Source organism: Chenopodium album, chromosome 19 (assembly GCF_948465745.1).
Source record: "Chenopodium album chromosome 19, dcCheAlbu1.1, whole genome shotgun sequence".
Classification (NCBI taxonomy): domain Eukaryota; kingdom Viridiplantae; phylum Streptophyta; class Magnoliopsida; order Caryophyllales; family Amaranthaceae; genus Chenopodium; species Chenopodium album.
In genome coordinates, this window is record NC_137852.1 from 36,718,627 (window position 1) to 36,737,127 (window position 18,501).

Genomic DNA, 18,501 nt, shown 5'->3' on the forward strand with positions numbered 1-18,501 from the left:
TTGTTAATTATTTAAGGTTTTTTTTTTTTAAAAAAAAAAAACTAATTTTTTTATTTTGAATTTTTCAACCGTTCATGTGGTGACACGGGTCACCGTAACGTGCTGTAATAAGTTGGTGACCGGTTAGGACCATTTTGAGCGAATAACCTTCAATGTTCGGATTATTTAAAAATAATCCAAAGTTGGGATTATTTTGAGCGAACCGGCGAAAGTTGAGATTATCTTTATCAATTTTTCCTAAATTATAACATCAATACCTTTCTTTTACAAGTTTCAATACTCCAACTACCCCACTTAACTCTTATTTTATTTAAGTCAATTAAAAGTCCTAAAATTATATATCGGTCAAACTGTAACACTTATCAAAACACGGAGAGAGTACTATTTTTCTCTTTAAACTCATTACAATAGACACGTGCATGTCTCCACCCACTATTACAAAAAGTGGCTAAGAAACCATTCAAAATAGGCCTAAGAAACCAGCAATTGTATGGTTTCTATCTCAATGGTCTCTTACCATAAGAAACCATACTTTTGGTATGGTTTGTAAGATTACACAAAAAGACCATACTTATAAGATATGCGGTTTCTTAGATTTCTTTTTAATTTACGATTCAAGAAGGCAAAGGTACCTTTTATCTTTATAATATGGTTTCTTAGGTTGGAGAAAAGAGGCCACATGTTTATGAAGTATGATCTCTTAGATTTGTATTTTTATTAAAAAAAAATTAATTTACAGGAAACAACCTTTTTCACCCACTACACTCGCCGCCATCATTAACCTTATTTCCAATATCATCCTCAACCACTAGCATTACCATGCGCTAGGCCACCGACCATCATACCCACCCCGCTGCCCCTACCACCCATTCCAATTGCCTTCCACCTTTACCCAGTCACCCACCAAAAACCATACGACCACCAACCCACCCAAAAACATCAGATCTGAAAATTCTTAATAAAAAATAAATAAATATAAAGTACATAAAGATCGTTACAAATATAAATTTACAAGCTCATATATTACAGCTAATTATCCCCCAAAAATTTATACTATAAAATTCTTCAGAAAATGTATAGATCTTAAACAAAAACAAATAAAAAAACTGAAACTTTTTACCAACAATTACAACAAAATCTAAGGTGATGAGAAGTAATTTATAGAACTAATAGATCTATAATTGAAAATTTTAATATCAAAATAATCCAAGTAATTTAAATGACTAACTGGTTATTCTTGCTCATTTTGTGGTTAACTTCGTATGTAGTACTACTGCCTAAGTGGACGAAACCGTCTGATTTATAATTTGTTGTACGAGTTGTTCATACCAAGGGTTCAAATCGGAGTTGCTTCATTGGAGCGAAGAAAAATAGGATTTGCGTTAATGGAGAAGGAGTTAACTAAGGATGAAAATCTGAACCTGAAGTAGAAAATAGAAAGAGAAGAGGAGGAGTTAACCATGAATGAGAAGAGAGAGAGTACTCATACGTTTTCAGAGTAGCGATAGAATACGACCTCGGAGCGGCGTTTTAGTGTTCTACGCTTGATGATTGACGATTGATGGAGCGTTGTAAGAGGCGGCTTGTGACTCTGTATATATTAGGGTTCTATTTTGATAGTGTAGTTTAGAATTTTAGGATAACAATGAACAAGAGATAATGGAAGGAAGTCAGAGATATAAAAAGTAAAAGATTTGATAAAAAAGAACAAAAAAGAAAAAAAAAATGAAAAAAAAGGGCTTATAAGAGACCATTGTTCTCGTAATAATGGTTTATTTGTCCTCATTATCTTATACAATTATTTTGTTTTTATTTAATATTTTCTAAAACACCATACTTTATTGAAGTGTGGTTTCTTATATACTTTCTAAGAAACCATATTTGTTAGTTATATGGTTTTTGTACCTAAGAAACCAATTAAGTGCATTATATGGTATGTTATGAATGGTTCCTTATCCCTTTTTTGTAGTAGTGACCCTATTGGCCCACGATTTTACCCTTAGATTGAAATGTGAATTATTTGTTGTTTTTGCTAAAAAATAACAACAAAAAATCTTAATAAAATACCTGCTTTTTTAGGTTGATGAAGAAGAGGAAAGTTTTTATCATTACTGTATCTTTTTAATTACCTTCTCTATGAAATGTACTCATTGATAAATTAATTGTACATATTTTTAGTTTTTTGTAAGTAATTAATGATTGTTAACTGGCTAGTTAAGTGCCTAAATTTATGCTTTACTTTACCAAGAATCTAAGATTGATGATCAAAGTGATGTTGGACATTAAAAAAAAAAAAAAAGTTGTGTATTTAATACTTCCTCTGTTTTTTTTTAGTTAATAAAAAATATATATTGAAACGATTCAAATAAAATTCCACATAAATAGGTTTTATCGTAATTATAAACCACAAAAACGAGTCAAAACATGTTGTGTGAATAGTATAAAAGTCAAACAGTGTCAACTAAAAAAACAAAAGAAGTATTAATTTGAGCTAATTTTTCTTGTAAAAACTTCAAAATGTGCCCTTTTTAACACCATTCTTGTTTCACATGGTACGAATTGCTCCCAATGCAAGCAAGCATAGTTGATCCCTTTCTTACCTCATTGTCTATCCATATTCGCTTTGGTAGTTTATCCTTTTTCCCCTTTTAGTTTTTATCCTTTTCTTTCTCTTTTTCCTTTAAACTATTTTAGGTTCCTTCCTTCGCCTTTTGTCTTACTTGGTATCCTTTTGGTTTTTCTTTACTTAGTGTACCTTTAAATATATGTATATTATTCTTTGTATTTTGTTTATTTTGTAAACTAGTTTAACCCAGTGTGGCCGTGTGTTGCACGAATTAAATTATTATTATTTATTTAAAATAGTTAGCACTGTCGAAATGGTTTGATAGTTTGCTTTCGATTCGGCTTAAAACTAGTTCGGTTTGAAACGGGTCGGTTAGAAATCAATTTAAGTGACCTACAGGTCAATTTCGATTCGATTCATTTTAGTTAGGTTTTGGTTTATTTTTGTGCGGTTTTAATTCGGTTCAGCTTGCAACCGTAAATAGTTTGGTGCAAACGGGTTGCGGTTTATAAGCGGTTTAGTGTAAATAGTTTTTTTTTTAACTCGATTCAAACGGTTTCGGGTTAACAATGATTCAATTCATTTTTGGTTCAGTTCTATTACAATAAGGTTTAGATTTGGTTTTGTCGTTAAAAGGTTCAGTTCTTATACGTTTTGATATTATTTGGATCGGTTCAATTTCAGGTTAAATAAAATATAATTTGGGTCATTTTTTATTTCAAAGAAGCGTTGTTAATTGGTTCAATTCTCATTTGGGTGGGTCGATTTCGGGCGATTAAACAAATCTCGGTTTGAAATTTGACCTAAGACACTAACTTCATAATGAGCCGTTAAAAGTGATATTAAGAAACATCTTAATAACTAATGCTATATATTTATGCAAAGTAGTGATAATTGTTTTGATCGGTTATTGTCATCTCCTAATGTATTATATACTTTCAACAATTTCTTTTCTCCAATAGTTATTCTAGTGACTCCTAAAAAAAGAAAAAAAAAAATGTTATAATGAAGTAATGATCTGATGCATGAACATAGTCTAAAATCAATTATGCGTAAAATAAATAAAGAGTGAACTAAATATGTACTAACTTAACGGATACTCTAGTAATAATAATGTACTCCATAGTAAATATGTATGCATAATTAGATTTCATTTAGAATTCCTTTTAACGAGATTTTAATATTCCTTCTAAAGTTCATACGTTTAGATTAGGCTGACAAATTTAATTCCTCTGAGGCAACCAATCTATAAAACAGTGGTTTGTAAACGGTTCGGTTTTATAAGTGGTATGGTTTTGTTCAGTGCAGGCGGGTTGCGATTTGATAACGGTTCGTTGTAAAGGTTTTTAACCCATTCAAATGGTTTCGGGTTAAAAATGGTTCAGTTATATTTCAATTCAATTTTGAATTGATTGTGTTGTTAACTGGTTCAAGTCTTATACAGTTTAACATTATTCAGATCAATTCAGTTTCGAGTTTACGTACTAAAATACGACTTGGGTGTGTTTCGATTTTAAAAAATGATTATTAATTGGTTCGGTTCTCATTTGGGTCGGTCGGTTAGTTTAGGGAAGTTAAATGGTTTCTGTTTGAAATTTGAGAGTGATAAAAAATAGTTGATAATTCTTTATTTGAAAAAATATCAGAGTAATCGTAATCTCATTAATTAATTTTAAAATAAGTATTGTATTTATTTAGTCTTGGAACTTGGGAGGAAATTATAATAGAGTAAATTAAAAAAATGTTATCAAAAATATAGTTTACACAGAAAATTTTCCAATAATTTCAATAAGGAATTGACATGTGTCCCTTAATGATATTAGCATGTTTTTTTTAGTAGTAGTTGATAGATAGATTAATTTCGTACCCTAGAAATATTAAAACCGAATCCAAAATTATTTAAAACAAACAGTCGTCAACACAATAATAGTTCTTAGCATCAATTAACTATATACTAAGACACATAAGCAATGACAAGTGTCATCTCCTGGTGTGTCCTTAGTGTTTTTTTTTTTTTTTTTTTTTTTTTTTTTTTTTTTTTTTTGTATAAAATTGTACTAAAGAAACAAATCTTATACAAAAATAACTCCATAATCTTATACAATATAATTACTTAAAATAAAAAAGATTTAGCATATCTTTAACTCAATATTTATGTAGTTATATTATAAACAAATATTATTCACATATTTTTTTTTATCATTTTCTACATTATTTTATATCTAACTAGTTTAAGTCCCGTGCAATGCACGGTTGTTATTAACTTTATAAAGAGTTATTGTATTTAGTTATATATATATATATATATATATATATATATATATATAAAAATTGTACTCATAATATTAATTTTAAAATAAATATAACTTTAATTTTATACCTAATTATAAAGTACCAGCACGTGCTACATTATTATTAATACAACTTTTAAGAGTAGAAAATAAAGTGTATATAAATGTCTTAACAAAATGATTTTATTTTTAATTGAATTAAACATTATAGCAAAAGTAACAAAATTGGAAGAAAAAATAAAAGACAATAGTATTATCGAAAACTAAAATAATGTATAGCAGTATTGTTTAATAATATTCACCTCATTTTTTTTATAAAAATAATACCTAGTATAAAAGACTACGTATATGTAAAAATATATTAGTTGGGTTTATATGGAGAATTATTATTGTTAAGAATTTTAATTGGAAAAAAGATATTTTAAATTATTATAAAATGATTTCCTTCAAGAATCTGCGTAAAAATAGAAAGTGAAATTGGACGGGGAAATTGTTAATAACATTGTGACAAGTGTCATTTTACATTCGCTTTTAGTATAGGTTAATTGATATATCATTCGTTATCCTTTATTTTGATCAAAATTTGTCAACTATATTTTTTTAGATTTTTTTCTTCATAAAAAAACTAATCATAATGATAGTTAATAACTATATAAAATTATCGTGCATGGCACGTGAACTAACCTAGTATAAACTAAATCAATTACTCGCAGAGAGTGAGGGATAGCTCAAGTGATTAGAGTTCCCCTCCCGGTTCCAAGAGATCTTGGGATCGATTCTCATCACCCGCCCTTGTGGCTCTTTAAACACCAAAAAAAACAATAACTCGCTCTATTTCTAAATAATTGACACATTTGACTTATTCATTATTCATATACCAACTTTTACTATTGTTTTTTAGTAACAAATTCATGATATATATTGTTAAATAGGGATTAATATAAATTGTAAGGGTTTTTCTATATAATACAATAATCCTGTTAATTTCGCTTTTCTACATTGTGCCCTAACATCAACATATATCACTTTCTACGTTGTAACCCCATTATACATTTTGTTTCATACGATAACATTGCCGTTATCCCGCCGTTAAAAATTCCGTTAATGGGGCCTACGTACTCTAAGTTTATTAATATTTTTTAATCTATTTGCGCATTGGAAAATATTCCGTTAAAGATTTTGGGGCTATTTTGGCTCTTAAGGGTCCAAATTGAACTCAGATTTCACATAAAAATAACGTAAATGCCTCGTTTAAGTATTATAAAACATGAACACGTAAATCGAGACATTACTTAATAAGCAAAATGAGGCATTTATGTTATTTTTTGCCAAATCTGAGCTCAATTTGGACTCTTAAAGACCAAAATAGCCCCCACAACCTTTAACGAGACATTTAGGAATAGAGGGAGTATAAAATAGGAATAGTAAAACAACAAATATCTTGCATTATTGTTTAAATTCAACATGCTTCGTATGCTTCCCCTACCTATTCTACGCACAAAAAAGGTTAATAATGGACTAAGGCGCTGTTCTCTTCACCTTAAAAAAATAATATTAAGTAAAAATAATTTCAGTTCAGTAAAAACAAATTCAGTTCAGTTTAATTAATTTCAGTTCAATAAAAATAATTTCAATTCAGTTTAAATAAGTTCAGTTCAGTAAAATTCATTTTTCTTAAAGAAGAATTATAATTGGAAAATCAGTAAAAACAATTTCAATTCAGCAAAAACAATTTCAATTTAGCAAAAATAATTTAAGTTCAGTATAATTTCAATTCAGCAAAAATAATTTCAGTTCAATAAGAATAATTTCAGTTCAGCTAAATTAAGGTGAAGAGAATGAAGCGTAAGACAAAGAATCAATAATTAATACATTTGAAAACAAAAGAGAACGAACACTCTCTAGAATTTTTTAATCGTTGGTTTGTACACCCGGGTGTAACATGGGCATGGTACACCCAGATCAAAGCGGAAAGAACATATCTTAGCTTACAGTTGTAAAGAACATCACTAATTTGTAAAAGAACACAACATTGATACAAGAACAATAATTCAACAACCTAAAAAAAAATGAAATTTACTAATTGAAAACATCATGTATGAATTTTAGAGTGAATTTTATAATTTTTAACCACAATTTTCCAAACCACCGCTACTCAAAATCTATTGTTAATTGAAAACAACATAAATACAAATTTTATGGTTCTAAATAATAATAATCAACCAATGGTCCAAAACAAATTTTTTAAAGATATTCAACCAAATTTAACCGAAGAACTACAGGAGAATAATCTAAATAAACAATTAAAATCAACCTAATTTTGTAATAGAGGATACCACAAGCTTAATAGAAGTACATACCTTGACGCAGTGGCGGATTCAGGAATTAGGTAATGGGGGTATGGAAATTACACCTATTAAAATATACTTTAATTTATGAATGAAGTATTAATTATCTGCCATATAAACTTTGAGTTTTTATTTCCAATATTAACAACGTATATTGAGGCAAAATAAAATCAAAACTAATAATATAACAATTTAATATAGTTCCATATGATTAATCACACATTTTTTTAACATAGTACACTGTAGTTAGTACTATATGTGAAGTATAGTGTAAATAAAATTATTTACAATCAATAGTATTGGATCTTGATTTATTTTAAGGAAAAATAAATTATATTGATGACCATTGTAATATACTGTATATAATTTGTTTATCAAAGTTAAAATTTTAATTAAGAACCATTTTCTTACAATAAAAATCTAAGAGAAAGAAAGTAAAGAACGAATATATACCTCATAGAATTGTTATATACGAAGTAGTACAAATCTATTAAAAAAAGATACAAATTCAAGTATATAACTAATAACAAAGGTAAATAAAAGAGATGAAAATTGGGTTTACTTAAAATATAATTAAAAAAAAAATTGGGTATTTTAAAAAGGCAAAAAACTGGCACATTAAAGAGACTTGTTTTTACACAAAACTGGTCTCTTTGATTACGTGTTTTACTGCTCCCTCCTAGGCCTAGCATATGTCAGCGGTCAGCCTGTCACTGTCAGACCAAATTTCAGTTCATATGTTAGAGACCGCCTATTTCAGAAATCTGGTCTCTTTTCTAAACAGGTTTTTTTTTTTTTTTTTTTTTTTTTTTTGAGAATGGGGGTACAGTTGTAACTCTATGTACCCCCCTGGATCCGCCAGTGCCTTGACGAGCAATTTGCCTTGGATTTCCCCTCTTTGGCTGACCTAAATACAGAGTATGATTTAAATTGCAGAATTTTTTTGGTGAATTTAGTATTGAATTGGTGATTGAAATAATCAATAAATTTGTAAATTGTTTAAAATGAAGAAATTAAATTGTAAATTGAAGGAGGTATATTTTGGGAAGTAACTTGGGAGAAACTTCCATAACTAGATGGCGCGTGATTTTTTTTTTTTTTTTTTTTCAGATTGCATTTATTTGAAACTAGGTTAGCACCCGTGCAATGCACGGGTTTCACAGTAATTTATCTTTGGATTTTTGTTTTCACAATTTTTTTTTTGAGCGCAAAATGTTTATAAGCTCACTTTAATTCACCTCAATTATGCTAATAACGCTTATTAATCAATGTCAAATTTTTTGTTGTCAAAATTTTTAAAGACTCCAACAACCTAATATCAACCTAAATTACCAAAATAATTGGTACCTATTTAAAATTAATTACCTAAAAAAGAGTTATTACCTATTTAAAATTAAATAGCATTTTGTTTCAAAAAATTTTTTTTTTTTAAAAAAAAAAAAAGCAAAAAGCAATAGAGCGGGAAATCTTTTCATGAGATAGCACCACGTATACAACTTTGAAAAAAGATGACATCAGCGGTTGCTACTTTAGTATTAGTTATAGATTTTGAATGAATTGCAACAAAAATTGAACAGACTAAGGTCCTATTCTCTTCACCTTAAAAAAAATACTATTATATAAAAATAATTTCACTTCAATAAAATTAATTTATGTTCAGTTAAAATAATTTCAGTTCAGTAAAATTCAGTTTTCTTAAAGAAGAATTATAATAGAAAATCTATAAAAATAATTTCAGTTTAGTAAAAATAATTTTAGTTCAGTAAAAATAATTTCAGTTCAGTAAAATTCAGTTCTGTTCAATAAAAATAAGTTCAGTTCGGAAAAAAATAATTTCAGTTCAGCAAAATTAAAGTGAATCAAACAGGGCCTAAGTGATACTCCCTCTTTTTTTTTTTTTTAATATATTCCCTCGTTTTTAAATACTTGCTTGCTCCATATATGTTTTTTACGCTACTCATTTGTCCCAATATATATTCTTGTGGATACTTGTTGGAATCGTCTCAATAAATATTGTTAATTTTTAATTGTTATAATATATGAACGATTTCCTGAAATAATCTAATAATATAAACTAATTCCTACTCCCTCCGTCCAAAAAGTAGATAGTATTGTATGTGATTAACAAAAAGTAGAGAATATTGTATTTAAAAAAAAAAGAGAAAAAGTATTAATGATTTTTTGAGTATATATATATATATATATATATATATATATATATATATATATATATATATATATATATATATATATATATATATATATATATATATATATATATATATATATTGTATGAAAAATTAAAAGAGTAAATACAAATTGGAGGTAACTGAAGTTTGCCAAAAGTTGCAGTTAAGGTACTAACGTTTTTGTAATACCCCGTATTTTTAATGTTTTTTATAAATTATTTATTTAATTATAAAATATATTTTGGGTCAAACTATTTTAATTATTGGATTATAGATAAAGCAAGTATTTATTTTTGGGTCAACAAGTATTTAATCCAAATGTAGCCCATCTTTCTTATGAATCCAATCACCCTATTTTTACTTTTGGGCCACCTATTTCAACATTTAAAGTCCATGACTATATGAAGCCCAAATCTACACTAATTACCCTACATTATATATATCTACTAGATCCCCAAAATTTCCCACACAAAAAGGTTAGTCTTATTTTCTTCCTTTTTCTCTCCTCTTTTCATTCTAGCTATTTTGATGATTTTATTTATGGGTTTTGGTTTTAATTATTCAAAGTATGTTTGATTAGTATCATAATTATGTTTTGATGATTAAAGATTGTAAATTTTAAATAATAAAGTGTTTTATTTTCAGATTTCATAAAATTACAAGTTAGGGTTTTAAAATTATTAAAGACTTGATTTTTAGGGTTTTTATGAACAATTGATTTAGGGCTTTTATAGTAATGATGTTTTGAAATTTTGGTGATTATAGCTACTAATTAGTTTAACTTAATTTTAGATTATTTTGAACACATAAATTCGTGTTTTAATTTTTAGATTCCCGTTCGTTAATATTAATCCCGTTTTAATCCCGATCAGGTTCTAAACTCATCCGATTTTGACAAAAAAAAGTAGTTTTTTCATGTGGAAACAACGTTTTTGGTTTTTGGTTTTTCGGGCAGTTTTTGGTTTTTCACGAAGTTTTTTTTAAAATTTTATCCTTGAGTTTAAAGGGTAAGAGATAATTTAATTTTTCTATGGATAATTTAAGTATGAAGATGTATTTTGATGAAGTTTTAAAGGGGTTTTTGCACTACAACATAAACGAGCAAAAGCAATGGTCAAATGCAACGGTTAAAACTAGTACAACGGTCTGATACAATGGTGATAGTTAATGCAACGGGTCAAAGCAACGGATAAAGCTAATGCAACGTATTTGTAGGCTATTACAACGGTCCTAACATAACCGTTGCATCAGCCTATCAAATGCAACGGAATTTTAAGCTACTGCAACAGTCCAAAAATGACCGTTGCACTAGGTGTTAAAATGAGAAAATTCAAAAACGCGTCTTGTTTCGCGCTCCCATCATTTTTCGAAAATTTAAAATCGTTAATCGGCGGGACATCATTATCTTTGAAATAAATTCTTACCATGTACATACTCTTAATGTTTATCCTCTACTCTCTTTCTCTCTCTATATCAATCTTGTCTCTCTCTCTCTTCAAGTTCCAAACTTCCAACATCAAGCTTCAATACTTTCCATTATCATCTTCTTTGTAAGTTTTTATGATGTGAATTTTATTTCTTTAAATTTTTTCATAAATGAAGTATTAATTAATGTGTGTAGTACAATTTTACTTAATTTTTTTTTATAATTAGCTATTACAAATCAATGATTATTTAGCTAATGCCTTGTTGTATTGAATAATTTTATAGTTAATTTATGTTGTTCATGATATATAGTTCTTTTCAAGTCCTTAATTATTATTTCGTTAAACTCTTCTACTTCTATTAATTATGTTTTTAGTTTTATTTTCCTCTTGGGGATTTTATGTAATTTCCTCATCTAGTTTTTAGATTATTATTTATGGGTGTTTTTGGGTTTGTGGTTCTATTTTATTTTTTTGACATTTAAATTAATTACCTAAGCTTCCTTGGTATCAACATATCATTGTATTATGACAAATATGTATTATTACCTTTTCTAACAAATTTATCTAATAAGAATTTAAACTAACTTTTTTTTAATGTAGAGTGATGTGATTAAAAGATTTTATTCTCTAATGTAATTTATTTGTTTGTTTTATATATATAGGTACATGGTGATGTGATGAAGAACAACATGATGTAAATTGAGGAGGAAGCAAGAATGGTGACGGGTTTATTGTGACAATATTGTTATTATTTTATGGAATTTTTCGCAAAGGGCAATATCAATGTAAAATTACTTAATGTATATATATACATATTTCAAGGAAAAAATAAAATGGTTGTTATATAATTTCGTTTACATTATTTGTTCTTTGTAGTTTTTGAATTGTTTTATTTACTACAAGCATTAAATAATAATAATAATAATAATAATAATAATAATAATAATAATAATAATAATGCAACGGTTCTATAGAAAGTAATGGGTGTTGCACTAGAACTAAAAGACCATTGCATTAGGGCTGTTGCAACGGTCTGTAGGAAATCTAAAGAACCGTTGCATTAGGTTTTATCAACCGTTGCTTTAGGTCCTGATGCAACGGTCCATGGTTGATCGTATAAGACCGTTGCGTCGGGTAAAATGAACCGTTGCATTAAACCTAATGCAATGGCCGCAAATGCTACGGTCCTTTAACCGTTGCAATAGGTCTATAACAACGGTTTATTGCCCTATTGATTAGTTTAAAATGCTGGAATTTTATTTAAAGTAGTATAATTGTGATTTTAATAAAAGGGTGTGATAACCTATTAAAAAGGAATTTAATTAGGGGTTTTTAAATAATTTTCAAATTATTCTAAATAGTTTAAAGTGAGTTTAAGTTGTTGGAAATTGTGTATACAAGAGTAATTAATTTAGTATTATTGTCCTTTATTGTAGGAGACTTGATTCGGGAATTGTTGTAGTATTTTCGGCCACTTTATGGGCTTAATTGAGGTACATTCGCGTACTTAGCATAGTTATGTTGATGTAGTAGCATGCAAAATGTGTTTGAGTAATTAAAAATAGTATCATGCTAGGTTTGGAGTGGAAATTTGTGATTGGATGTTATTAGTGATTGAATTGAGAAGCATGATTTACTTGTGATGAGTTCTTGAATGGAAATTTATAGTTTGGAATATTATTTATGAACCACATGTTTATTTATGGCTTGATAGAGAGCATGTTTAATCAAACTAATTGTTTAATTATGTTTGGAATATTGAAAAGGAATTTTATTATGGTTCATATAATTTTTATTGATGCATTAAGCATAAGGAAGGAGCTATATACGTGTCTATGTACACAAGGAATAAATAGTATGTTGGTGCCTTTGTGCACTTAAGGTGTTTTAACACCGAGGGATAGGATTTTTGGCGCTTTATGCGTTTAAGGTGTCTTTGACACTGAGGTAGAATTAAAAAGGGTTCAACATTAAATATTATGTGGTCACTAATTATTCAAGAATTAAATTGGTATGTTTGGTTGATTGAATAATTATTGTTGATTGATTTATTATGCTTTGAGAGTCATCACCAAGTCCAATAACATGTAAATAACGTAAAGTGAAAGAGATTACGCACCAAAACTCTTGGAACGTATATACTTTGAGTATGAACAATGGGGGGAGTTATGGGGTTTTATATTTAACCATAATTTCTAATGGAGTACAGGACGCTGTATATTCCTTTTTATTATTATTATGCGCTGGAATTCCGCCACCAATGTGTGCATAGGTGTTGCTGGCACGGTTAGCTCCCGTGTCAGTTAACCTCAATTTATTGAGGGAGGTTTAGGAGGAAACCCGTTCGATGCGTAATCAACGCTAATGAATTATTTAGTGTCTAGTTAAAGTGTCTTGATAATTGTTGAGTGTGCTTGTAAACAGGTGCATTGAGGTAAGTGTGTGTTGATAGGTAAAAGCATGTTAGTGTGTTTATTTACGCTTATGTACTCAGCTTTGCTGATTGTGTGTGTTTGTGTGTTTGGCCATGTCTTTATCTTGGGCCTATGATGACCCATTTTTAATGGAGAGTAGTGGGGGCAAATGGAGATAATCTTTTCAGGTGTTGAAGCATATTCATGATGGGGCGTGAGCGAAGAGCGAATCATGCTAGTTTCTATTAGTTGAGATGTGGTTTATTGCTTTTAAATATTATATTATGTTATGCTTATGAGACTAACACAAAGGTTTTCGTAATTTAATTGGTTTTTAAAAGGGCCTTCAATGGTTCCAAGTTGTAGGTTGATTTTATTTGACTTCGTTTGACTTTGGTTTTTTACTTTACTTTCGTTTGGTTGACTTTTAAGTTGACTCGTTTTGAATGGTTTTGATTTAAGTCTTCCGCTGTGTGTCTTTGATAATTACCTTAGCCGTTCTCACGATGGCGGTAATGTCTTAGATATTCCTAAATCGTATTTTAAAGAGTAAAATAGGTATTTTTAAAGGAAAGGAATTTCTAGGGTGTTACAGTTTTAGAAGTTGCTACTCAACCTAAAAATCACTTACTACAACAGCTTACCATTTGCGAAATAAAAAAAGAAAATTAAATTACTGACACAATAAATAGAAGGTACTAATGTTTGGTGATTTTCAACATATTGATAAAAAAAAATTAAAAAAACCACCCATCAACACCTATCACGACAACCCACTCCCACTAGCCCAACCGCCTACCAGCCCCTCAACACCAAAGCGTTGCGCCTTGCTGCTCCGACCACCATATCCCCCCCTTGAATGCGCCAATCGTCGTACTCTCACTCCTTAATCCTCTTATGCATAACCCTAAATACCCTAGAGTTTAAAATCAGATCTTCTTTTTTCCCTTGTGTCTCTCATGATAATGCTTGTTGAAGTTTCTCTACTCATCCTCATCAATTATACGGAGTTATCAATTCATCGTGTCGATAGTATTAAGGTACATCATTTCTTTTTCGGACCCTTGGAAGGTTCGCTTCTCCATGTTATCATGTGTATAATAGTCCTCTTCCGGCAAAAAATTCTGGGTACGGTGGTGGTGGTTCAGGTAGTTGGGATGGGAGAATGAAGGAAAAGTTTACAACGGTTACGATGGTGCTTCCTACGCCTTGATTCGGCTCCCTTCCCCTTCCTATATGCCTTGATTACGATAAGGGTTGCGGTTTGGATGCGAAGGTGTTGCCGGCCAACCTAGGCCGATTGTGGTGCAGGGAGGTGGCTGGGGGCTGGGGCACCCTTATTTGTTCAAGCCGCTCTTTCAAGGCGTCTCTTTCGTTTATGAGAACTCCTGAAGTCGAAGCGCCATTGTTAGCCATGGTGGTAAAGAGAGTAAGGCAAGCGCAATCTCTCCAGTCAATGCCCTGTGGCGACAGGAATGTTGCAGGCCAAGGAGAAAATCTGCGTAGGCCAAGCTGGCCCAATCATATGTCTCAACCAAGTGAAGGTCCCGAACAACACGCGGGTAGTAAAGGAGCACTCGACCACCCTTGTCAGGAGAAAAGGTCCCTGACAGCAAAATTAGCACAAAGATGCGGACCCGCTGCTCGTGAGTGGTCGCATCATCCTGAAAAGCCGCTATTAAAGTAGAACGACGGATGCACCAAGTACTAAGCTGTCCCGGTTTAGCTTCAGCACGGGCCCGAATAGCAATCGGACCCAACAGCTCCAAAACCATCGGTGAATAGACAGTGATGTCATTGTCAAATGGCAATAGAGTAGAACGAAACTCCAGTCCCGTAATAAGACTGAAGTCCGCATGAGTGACCGTCATCTCACTCCAGGGAAACTGAAAGGCGTTGGTGGTTTCCCAAAAGAACTCCACCAAAGCTCGAACGACAAGGTTACTCCCCTCGAAGGAGTACATGGCTCGAGTAGCCCAAAGAAGGGAAGTCAACTCGCAGGACTCCCGGAGCAATCGCAACGTCTTGTCGTTGCTGAAATACGTGTCGCACTATGCGCCAATGGTGTTGTTGCTAGAGCCATGACTACGAGTCCTCCCGCTGGCAAGCCCGCGTCGTACCCGCTTAAAAATATGGTGCTCGGGAGAAAAGAAAATAGTGTGCTCATCCCACTATGGGATAAGTCCAAGTCTTGTAGAAGGGTCCTCAGCCTTACCGACAGGCTCATCCTCCCGGCGTGTGTCCCTCGACCGAAAACCAAATCCGCGTTGTCTAACCATGCTATATTGTGCAAATGATATTGCATAACATAGTTTTAATTTAATGATATTGCATAACATAGTTTTAATTTAATGTTGAAAATTAAATTTAGAGATTTAAAAGGGGTTATGGCCTTGACATATTTTACCTTTAAAATAAGAATGACTCATGCAAGTCATGCCCATTCATATATGCCATCATGTATTACTTAGGGATGGCAATGGGTTTAGGAACCGACCTAGACCCGACCTAATATTTTAGCGTATGGGTCTTAATTGATTCTTGGTAAAATCTAAATCTAAGTGCAATGGGTCTGGGTCTAAAACGGTTAGACCCAAAACCCGACTCAGATTTAACCTATAGACTTGTAGATATTTTTTTAAATAAAAATTACATATATATTATGAGTTATCTAATCTAAGAATCAGATGAAAGAAAAACCTTAAGAGCCTAACTCCACACTATAGCTGCCACTTTTTCGAGGGCTCCATGTCAAACAACTTATAGCTCCTACTCTCATCAAGTCGATTGTCATATCTTTAGAGCACTCTCACTCATGGGCATTTTTTTTGCCCATGAGTAGATTTTAATGAAAACAATGAAATTTTGGCTTCCCACTCATGAGCATTAGAAAAAATGCCCATGGGAAAATCCTCAAATGCCCATAGCAATGGCAAAAATTAATTGCTACAGTAGTGTGGGCCATGGTACCAAATCAGCAAAAAAATAAAAGAAAAAAAAATAAATAATGTGATGATAGTAATACTTTAGGAGAGAGAAAAAAAATAGGAGAGATAGTGGCCTGGTGTGGGTTTTTTCTTAGCCCATGAATGTGTGAGAAGTCGTAGAAAAAAAATGCCCATAAGAAAAAGTGGAAAAGAGGAGTGAGAAAGTGGGTAGAGAGATAATGAAATTTTTTTTATTTGCCCATGAATGAGAGTGGTCTTAGTAGTTTGTTTTTTTTATGAACTTTTTTATTTATATGAAGTTTATTTGATATGTACTATGCAACAAAATTGTTTAACATATTTGTATGTATAGTCACAAAAGTCTTCACCAAAAAAAAATGTATAGTCACAAAAGTAATATAATAGTTATAATATATATTTTTTAGTATATAAGTGATTACAAAAATTAATATTAGACCCATTTTAAACCTGTTTTAGGCTTGAGACTCGCTAAGCCCAGCATATCTTTGTTTGGGGCTAATTTTATTTACACCTAGTGGATCCAAGTCGCATCTGAAATAACCTCCAAAAATCTGGGTCTGCCGACCCACATTTGACACATTGTCATTTCTAATATTATCCAACCCCATTTGGTTTAATCAACATAATAAAACTCTTCAAATATTATCCGACCCCTTTATATACTTTTGGTTTAATCAACATAATAAAACTCTTCAAATATTATCCGACCCCTTTATATACTTTTGGTTTAATCAACATAATAAAACTCTTCAAATATTATCCGACCCCTTTATATACTTTTGGTTTAATCAACATAATAAAACTCTCTCTTTCATCCCATAATGTGATTACAAAATTTTAAATCAGATAATTAAGCTTGGAGAGTAGAATTATAAGATAAATATGTAGACTTAGAGGCTACACTATAAGGCCCTGTTCTCTTCACCTTACAAAAATCCATAACCATTATAAAAGTGCAAAACTAAATACTGTAGCTTATGAATAGTAACTTCTGGTGCTATTACATAGATGCCCTTATAATTAATGAATTGCCCAAATTACCCTTGCTTAATCAATTGCATTATGGGTAATAGCTGTAATTGAGAGTGGGCCGTGCTTTTACACCGACTTCCCTCGCTTTGTTTTCATCTCAAAATTCCTTCCTCTCAGCTGGAAGGACAAGTCTCTTCATCTTCTTCTCTTTCTCTCACCCACCATTTCATCCCCTCTTTTCTCACTTTCTCTCTCCTCCATTTTTCTTCTGGTAAACTTTTCTGCAACTTCTACACTTTTCTTTTGACTTTTTTTGGTTATCTTTAATTGGTATTGTTTATTGTAGGGGGCTCGAAGATCCGAGGAAAGAAGGCAAGGGGAATACCGGCGACCGAGTGAAAGTGAACAGCCCCGAGCCGAAATCAATCAAGGATTGCCATCGAAAGTTGTCCAAAAAAACCATTCGATAGACGAACCGTGCTTTAGCTTTGTTTTTGTAAGTTAGGGTTTTGTGAATTTCTGCTTAATTTCTTTCTATTATCATTTGTTTATTTAATCCTTTCTGGGATCTCTTTCTGGGTGTGTAATTTGAAATGGGTTTATCTTATTACTTTGTTAAATTGTGTTATTGCAATTGTAGATGTCGGTTTTCTGGGGTTTTATTGTTCTTGGATTTTTTAATTTTTTATTAATATATCTATGTGGATTCCCATTTCGTAGTATAATTCATGCCAATTATTTTCTAAAAATGAAGTTATAATCCGAGGTTGTTTTGGGTATGAATTTTGATTTTATTGGCGAATGATTGAGAGGCATATTGAACATGTAAATCTTGAAAGTTATTGTTATTTGGATAAGTTTTAGTTAGTGAAAAGCTAAGATGGATTGTTAGTGGTTGTATGAATTATGATATTTATCCAGTAGCTAATTTTAGATGTTTGTTTGGTTTGGGTGCGATTCGTCCCGGGTGAGGCACTGAAGGAGGGGTTGTGATATTCAGGATTTCTCAGCTTGGGAAAGTAGTGATGATTGTGTTTCGAATTGTGTTATCTTATCACATAATGTTTCTGTGGTTTAGAATTGTGGTATCTTATCTTTGTATGGTTGGTAAGGTAGTGATGATTAAATTTTGATTTGTGTTATCTTGTTACATGACGTTTCATTGGTTTCAAATTCTATTCTCTTATCTTTGTTATTTGTGTAGTGTTTAAGCTCAATTGCTCTTTCAATTGTTGTGACTGTAGTTTTAGAATGGTTTTCATGATTCCATATAGTATATTTCTGTTTGTTAATGGCTTTCTTTTTTTACTTTTAGAATTTATGAC